Below are 6,909 nucleotides of genomic sequence, written 5' to 3'. Positions count from 1 at the left end.
GAAGAGGTGAGTTGTGTTTTTGTGTCGTCAGAGAGAGAGAGAGTAAAGATTGAGCGACTTGGAAAGAGAAAGACCTCCACTGAAGATAGCGTTTTTATGTGTATGTTAATTGTTGAACAAAGCAAAAACGAAGTACTGTTCTACCAATAATTTAACGCTGTCTACTAACATGAATATTACTTAGTTCCACCAAGTAACACCGTAATCAGTTGATTTGATCACAGGCGGATCTAGGGGGGGGGGGGGCACGGGGGCACGTGCCCCCCCCCCAGACCCTTAAAAAAAATGAAACTTTTTTAATACAGTCTCATTACCATTGCGTTTGTTTTATATTACTAAGTATCCTTGTGCCCCACCCCCCAGAACAAAATTCTGGATACGGCCTTGCTTGTGCCCCCCCCCCCAGAAAGAAATCCTGGATCCGCCCCTGGATTTGATTTATTTATGTTACGCTTCCATTGCTCTCACGATAGTCGTAATGTTTTCTGCTCGTCTGAATGAATCTGGAGGAAATGAAAATATGGCGAAATCTTTAAAAGCCAATTGTCTACGCACGTCAAAACTCAGTCGCCTTATAGCTGCGAGGTATTTCATACGTCGTAGGTGCATCGGAAAGTAATCAATCGCCCCATTCTTCCAACCGTCTGCGTCATTCGCCCTTAAAATAAAACACTGCTCCTGACTATGTTGCATGCCACATTATCTCAAAAGATGCCTTCATAGTGGTATCATGATCCCTTTAGTACCCTTCAATGTAGAGTAATTTAATGTTGAATGAGGATTCCTTGGGTAACTTCTTGCGTATATAGTTCACCTGAGAAACCCTTCTAAGGCTGATAAATTCGTCACCTCTACATTCAAGTTTCGCCTTCATACATAATACGATTTCAATCATTGAAGCGTCGAGTCGATGTATCTCTATCTTGTCCCAAGCACAAATCTATGGAAATGTATTCGAGGTATTCGTCAGGAAAACCTCTGAATATTTTCAAGCTAGGTGTACCATTCCTCTGAAACTCAATCCGAACATTAGTTAATTAAGACATTGCAATATTTCCTCTTAACTTATTTGCGTACGACTCGTTCGTTGTTACAACAATATTTTCAAATGCTAATGTAACAACGAATTGCTTCCTGCGTTAATAAATTCGTTCGAAATATTCCAATTTCTTATTTAATTAATATCAATAACTTCAAACACATCATGCCACATGTCATACAAGTCATTCCGAACAGTTTTTTGTGCAGGAAAACTTGAATGTGCACATATCAAGTAAAATTTAATGGTACGTTTGGGTGAAAAGTATTGCATTGCCGTGTACGTTGAGCTCATCTGCAGTCGCCTCCTGGGTTTTGAGGTCTAGTATGTTGTGGAAATATTCTTGATTTCAGAACCTTGATTCAATGTAACTCTTAAATTCAGTATTTTTATCCGGTAAAATTTTTCTTTCCAGATAATTTATCCGAAATATTTTTTTGACTGAATTAATTTATAGCTGGTTCCATTTACCGTTCATTCATTCATATATCAACTCTAATATTTACCCAATTTATCCCATTCAATTTTATGCGTTATCATCTTCTTAGAGCGATTGTTCAGGTTAGATATAATGTTAATAAATCCACCGTATTGACAAGCAACTTACCATTTTATATGTTATGAGAATAAATTCATTCCTCTTATACAAAATCAAACTATCCAATCATTAATTTTTTTGAGAGAAATATCAAGACCCTTTAGGAATTTTAAGTGTCCTGCTTTAGATTACCGACGCTTATCTAGTGCCACGTAATGTATACGTATTGCTTTTTATTTGATTATTTATTTACCCATTAGACAGCTTATTTAATCATTTCAAATTATGCAAAGTATAATATGAAAAATGCTTGCACCTAATTGACATAATTTTTATATTCTAAATTCCTAGATTTATACAATAACGTCAAATAATTCTAATGTTTTTAATTGTTCCACATCTTGTATCTCAAATAACGACTTTTTTATGAGTTATATAAATCTCTTTTCTTTGTCAAACCTACTCACTCAGATTAGTAGGGAACAAAATATCTTATGTCCTAGATACGTATACAATGCTAGTATACATATTTCAGTATTTGGTTTAGGTATTATAAAATTCCACATATCTTTTTAAGTTAAAGCATAGAGTAAGCATATTCTAAGTATATATACTTGCTCTATGGTTAAAGTCTTTAGGTTTTGATTTTTTCCCGCCACGAATTAAAAATATTCTCAATGTATTATGAATAAACAGATTTCTAAGAGGAAGAATTTTATTCTCACTGTCTCCTCGCATATTACTCGAGGTTGTTATCTCCCTTCTTTTTGATCATGCCTTTAACTTTCCCTTAAAGGATGTCTTTGTCGAGCCCACTCCAGGCGGGCACGTGGGCAGAAATATATTTTTTTTCGGAAGGGTCAAGGTCTAGTTCAAGCTAATCGGCCTTCAGTTTCGAGTGTCGAAAGTTACTGTATACTATGGCTATTTTTTGGGAGTAGTGAGCGTCGCTACAGGGGCGCAGCTAGGAATAAAGGGGGGGGGGTTTAGGTGCAACTAATACCGGGGTGTATGGGGGTTTAGAATACCCACCAGGATAAGCGGTATGTGCGAGATTAAAAAAATTGCTGAATTTTAAAATAAATGGTTCAAAATTGTGAGTTTTACGGCTTTCTGAGGGATATTTTTATTAACCCTTACACTATTCTATTAGTAATATCAATCCAATCAAGTAATATGGATTAAACTTAAATATTTCTCTGGGCTCTGGGGAGGGGGTTTTTTCCCCCAACCCCACCCCCCCCCCCCTCGCTGCGCCACTGCGTCACTATAATTTTAAAAATATGTGTTTAATAATAATAACTAATGTAGTTTAAATGTAAATGATCGTTCGAATGCATTTCGGATTCCCTCGTTTTAGTGTTTTTTCGCATAAAATATTTTTAGGGGGTCACAAAAGGATGGGGGTTTTGCTGTATTTCCCAGGCACGCGGCCAGGAATTTGCTTCGGGGGTGGTAAATATGGGTTTCCAATACCGATATTTTGTTGTCAATTCTCACGCATCGGAAAACAATACGCATCAGCTATATATCCACATATATGTTCGCATAGTACAGGAAGTTGAATTCATCGTATTTTACAGGCAGGTATGAAATGTAGCGAATAATGGAGTGTTAGAGAATAGGATGCCCATAGGCTAGTGGTCTCCCCTGCATACGTATCGCGGGAAGTCAACCGCAGGGGAAAATATTTCGGGGGAACTGAAACTCGCACAGTCTGTCTTTGGGTCTAACAAAAACTTTGCGGATTTAAGATATCATCGTTGGTGCTTCTGGGAATGGCTTTACGTGATCGATGCTCTGGTCTTGAATTACACTAACATCAAAAATAGGATAAATTAATTTTTTTATCTTTCTGTTCCCTTCAATTTTTAACCTTGATCAGTGTGTTAAATAAAAACTTTTGGGCTATGTCGTCGCGTCCATTTTTGGGTGTCCCCAACGTTTCCCGACTGGTCGTTTTTTTCCAGGGAATCTGATGAAGTAGGAATTTTTATTCGCGGCGGCATAGCTCAAAAGCTTTTAACATGAATTTAAACGAAGAATTACTTGATCAGTGTCTTGGAATGTCGGTCTTTAAGAGTCAAATGCAAAATACTTAGCTAACGTTTCGGTAAATTTATATGCCTTCATTGGGGCTATGAATGAATAAATTATCAAATCAATGTAATCATTTGCACTCATAGTCCTGATGAAGATATAAAAATTTTTCGAAACATTGGCCAAACATTTTTCTTATAATTCTTAAAGACTCCAATACGCTAATCAACTCTAAATTAGGATGTAAATATTTCCCGGAGAATTACTTGTGTAAAGTCTTCGCGGGATTTCTTCCCGTTAAAATAGTTAAATAAAAAATTTAAAAATCGCAAACGTTACAACGGACGACTCAATCATCATCGTCAAGGAAATTGAATGAAATTGAGCCAATAAAAAAACTGTTTTTATATTTATATTCATAAACCAACCTAATTCATTCAACCTTGTGCAGTGGGTTTTTTCCAATAAGGACGACAGTCAATATCCTTAGGTTTCTCCCACGCTTGCTAACATCTTTTTACACTTGGTAAATGGTAACTTTGTGAACTTATAATTTTATTTGTTGATTGAAAATGGAACTTTTATGTAATTTCATGAGCAACTTCATTATGTATTTAACTACATATATTTCATGTTTGACGAGGGGTTAGATGGAAGATGGGGCTTTGTAGTCCCAATCTCGCCCAATAAAGACGTATCATTATTATTATGACGATTATCGAGTCATCCATCGAAACGTTGGTGATATACTAAAACTGTTGCAATACAATCTCTTAAAATCTGTTTTGCACGCATTTGAATTCCATTCTTCAGATTGAGCTCCACTCGTGCTCGACGCTTTTTTTTAGCTCCTCGTGCGTCGCGTGTACGGGGGAATGTGGCTCTCCGAGTCCCCGTGATGGCATGCCGCCGCGTGTTCCACGACACGCCGCGTGCCCCACGCAAATGTAATGACGATGGCAGTAATAATGATAATAATAACGTCGAGAGCAGCAGCACGCCCCCGACATGTCTGAGCACTCGCCGCTTCGGCCATTTAAAAAGTGGGCGAAGGAGGAGAGGTGTTGTTATTTGAGGGGAAATGAGGTGGGAATGATCGATAGCGCCGCGTGCGGTGGCTTTTTCGTTTTACGTCCGCGCGATCGGGAAGGACGGAGGTCGAGGACAAGGCGGAAACAGACAAAGGGACCACGTAGAGGAAAGAGACCCAATTCCATCAACAAAAAAAAAGTTGATCTGTTTCCACTTCGCTCGCGTTTATAATCAGTTTCCAAAAATGTCCGCACCATGGCGATGAGTGCAATAGGGATCCACTTTATATAAATAAAAACTCTATTGAGGTTTAGGTCATTTATTTTTAAAAAATGCATATTTTTTCCCATGTTTCGGAAATGGATTCTCAATTTTCAAGGCTTATTTTATGAAAAGATGAGAGGTACAATAAGATATATGTGGTCAAGTATGAAAAATTGATTTTACTGTGCAAAAAATATCCAACAAAACATGTCTACACATAGATTGAACAATTAAAAAATAAATTAAGAAAAATAATATGACGAATAAATTTTAAATTTTAATCGACGAATATTTTGAATTTTGACTTCGTTTGACGTGCTTGCGGGACGAAAGTCAATCTTTTTAGTGCCCTCTGTGGTCTCATGGCAAAAATTCCTGTTGGAACCGTTTCGCAAATCCCTTGTCTGCCGTATTGGAATCAATTTTCCTCCTACGATTTCATCTTTTCATGACTTTTTTAAAGTTATATATCTGCCGCAGTATTTATTGTATTCCACGCATTTGACGATGGATGAGTTTGCGGCGCCATTCCTTGTTATTATGCGTGTAAATTTTTACGACCGTGTGGTGTGTGTGCGTGGGGGGTTTCCCTTGTATGCTGGTGATTGATCACCCCCTGCCAAACACCCTAGAGGTGGCTCGCAGAGTACATTATATAAATACAGATATAGATATTCCAAGGAGTTATAGGAGGCTTGAATCAAACTGATTATGAATGCAAGAAGTCGTCTCAGGATATACTTTGTGGAAGTCGTCCATCTTCATTATTTAACATCTTAGAACATCTTATAATTTAATCTTTCATTTACATTCCCTCGATATTTTCACCTACATATGCCAAACCGCTATAGGATAGCGTACTTAGAAACGGCACGGAGCTACCGCAACCCGGGTCGCTAAACGTGAAATTGAGTGTGAACACATAAATTGTGTTTCGTTATGAATTGAATGATCATGGGCTACAGTACTCATTGCATAGAAAAACACTAAATACGACGTCTCTTCCTTACCCCGCCTCCTCCTTGCATCGCTATCTACTCCCGTCACCCCATCTCTCATGACATTCGTGCCTTTTCTACTCCCTGACCATTCTCTCTCTCTCTTCTCTTTCTTCTCCCTCCCTTGGCCTTCCCGTTTCCATGGTTTTTACCCGGTGGCGTTCTTCTACAGCTATTACTGAAGTCCTCCTTTTACCCCTTTGTTTTCCGTATCTCCTTGTTAATCTTTTTTCTTGTTTTATCCCCTCTGTACTTCTGTTTTCCACCCCATCCTTATACTTTTCAAATCCTCCCCTACTTCTTCCTCTAATGTATAAATGCGATGCTCTCATGTAATGTGATGTCTTGCATCAGATGATGACTCGGTTGGCCGAAACGCGTCTTTCGCATTAAAATAATTGTGGAAAGGTGAAATTAAATTTTATTTTAATCTGTCGAACTTCCACTGTATCACGTCTGAATCTTTTTAATTTATACCAAGTGTGTTTCGATAACCTTGACAACACCTTTATAGGTAGATAGATAGATGTCTTTATTCGGGCGAGGTTGGGACTAAAATATCGTCTCTTCTACCAAGCCCCTCGTTAGCGTCATTTCATGCATACAAATATAAAGGTTAATAAACATTACGGTAGAAAAATATGCATTTACAATAGAAAAATATACAACGACAATATTCACTGCAGGTGAAATGCCAAACCAGATTAACAAGGGTACGTGGAAATTTTGTGTAAAAAGGATATCTGAGTGAAGTGGATTTACGGAGTGGAATGAATTTTCTGATTCAATCTTATTCGACATCTTATCAATAGCGGACACTTTATTACTTCCACAGCATATTTTTTAAAGTTAGTAAGTAAGTAAAAAAAGTATTTTGGAAGTAACAAAGTGTCTGTTATTAATTATATGGAGCCCTTTAACCACGTACAAGATTCAAGTTTCGATTTTCTCATTCGACATCGTCTTTATTCTCACTACGTGTGTAAACTGATGAGCTT

This window comes from Ischnura elegans, chromosome 2 (assembly GCF_921293095.1).
Source record: "Ischnura elegans chromosome 2, ioIscEleg1.1, whole genome shotgun sequence".
Lineage (NCBI taxonomy): Eukaryota > Metazoa > Arthropoda > Insecta > Odonata > Coenagrionidae > Ischnura > Ischnura elegans.
The sequence above is the reverse complement of the archived record's forward strand: the minus strand, read 5'-3'. Positions refer to the sequence as shown.